The sequence below is a fragment of the Limulus polyphemus genome, unplaced genomic scaffold (assembly GCF_000517525.1).
Source record: "Limulus polyphemus unplaced genomic scaffold, Limulus_polyphemus-2.1.2 Scaffold690, whole genome shotgun sequence".
NCBI lineage: Eukaryota > Metazoa > Arthropoda > Merostomata > Xiphosura > Limulidae > Limulus > Limulus polyphemus.
This window is the reverse complement of record NW_013666300.1, coordinates 340,428-342,158: the sequence shown is the minus strand read 5'-3', so window position 1 is coordinate 342,158 and position 1,731 is coordinate 340,428. Positions and strand designations below refer to the sequence as shown.

Below are 1,731 nucleotides of genomic sequence, written 5' to 3'. Positions count from 1 at the left end.
CTTGTCTGCGGACTTACAACGCTAGAATCCGGGTTTCGATACCCCTGGTGGACAGATCACAGATAGCCAATTGTGTAGCTTTGTGGTTAACTTCAAACAAACTTGTCTGCGGACTTACAACGCTAGAATCCGGGTTTCGATACCCGTGGTGTGCAGAGCACAGATAGCCCATTGTGTAGCTTTGTGCTTAATTACAAATAAACAAGCAAACCTTTTAGACAGGCTCACAACAAATTCTCAAACGCACTAGGACATGCACGTAAGCTCAAAACATAGAAAAAAACAGTTTTGTATCATGAATAACTTGTTGTGTCTTATTTATACGTTGTCATAGGTCGATCTGCTTTGGTGTTGCTGAACACTCCCATGAAAGTGTCACTGGAAAACTAGTGGTTTGGTATCATGTAGTTTCTCTAAGCAGATCGACTATGTAGAAATTTAGCAATGCCTGGAGGCTGTGTCCTCCCTATTTTTACTTGTGGAATGACCAAGTAACGTGGGTGACTAGTTCATTCTGGGAGAGATGATCCTGTGGTGCCCCTTATAAGAGGGGAGGTCAGACGAGAAAGCCCAAGAGATGGGTGTATGTGCTGTTGATCAGCCCTCTGTTAGTTCAAATTTAAGGACGGCTATGCGTATATAGCACTTTGTATAGTTTAGTGTAAAATTTCTGAAACAAGTAATAATAATTACTTAAGCGTGATTTCTTCTCCCTCAAAGTTTTTGAAGTAGAGACACTGATTTATGAATTGTTTTTTGTTTGTTAAATTTTGCACAAAGCTATTCGAGGGCTTATCTGCAATAGTCATCCTTAATTTAGAAGAGATAGACTAAAACGACCCACTGCCAACGAATAGTAGGATTGACAGTCACATAATAACAATCTCACGGCTGAAAGGGCGAGAATGTTCGGTGACAGGATTCGAAAACGCGGTTCGGAGATTGCGGGATGAGTGCCCTAACCATCAGGCCATGCCAAGCAGAGTTATAAATGGCGGAGTAACTTTGACATACAGAAACGTTTAGCAAACGGAGTAACTTTGACAAACAGAAACGTTTAGTAAAATAAAAATAGTCAAATGAAACAAATGTATTTTTAATTGGTATATTATACGATCTAGGTTTAGTTATTGTTTGTTACCTCTTCTGTGTAAAAAAAATAAATAAATGTAACAGCAGAATAAATGAACTGAGGTAAGCTTTAAGCTAGGTGTGAGAAACGAAAGTAACTTACCTAAGGTAATTCTGACTGAATCTACTCTTCAGCAGGACTAGAACTATTAGAAACCCGAATTACTCCGAAGTAAGTGCCCGTGATTTTTTTGTCCACTGACGTTTAAGTATTCGTCCACAACTGTTATTATCGTTTGTTTGATGGTTGAATTTTCCACAAAACTACTCGAAGGCTTATCTGCGCTAGGCGTCCATAATTTTGAAATTATAACATATATGAACAGTAGCTAGTCAACATCACCCACCGCCAACTCTTGGGCTCCTTTTTTTCCAACAAATAGTAAGATTAACCGTCACATAACTGAAAGGGTGAGCATATTCGGTGACGGGCTTCGAGTGGAGAGCTAGAATCATCAGGCCAACCCAGACCGGCTGTTAGTAACTCGCATTTCTAAGGTAGCTGAGTGTTTATAAACCAATGCATTTTTAGAGTTTTTTAAGAATATTTATATCAAGTGATTGTTTGTTTGTTTTTAATTATGCACAAAGCTACACAAG

At 38.9% G+C, this 1,731-nt stretch overlaps 1 protein-coding gene across 1 annotated transcript in view; it reads left to right on the top strand.

Annotated features, from left to right (window-relative positions):
• The window catches only part of LOC106459986 (calcium-binding protein NCS-1-like), an 18,450-nt gene that overhangs the window by 12,958 nt on the left and 3,761 nt on the right, over window positions 1-1,731 (top strand). The gene's annotated exons all lie outside the window — the stretch shown is intronic.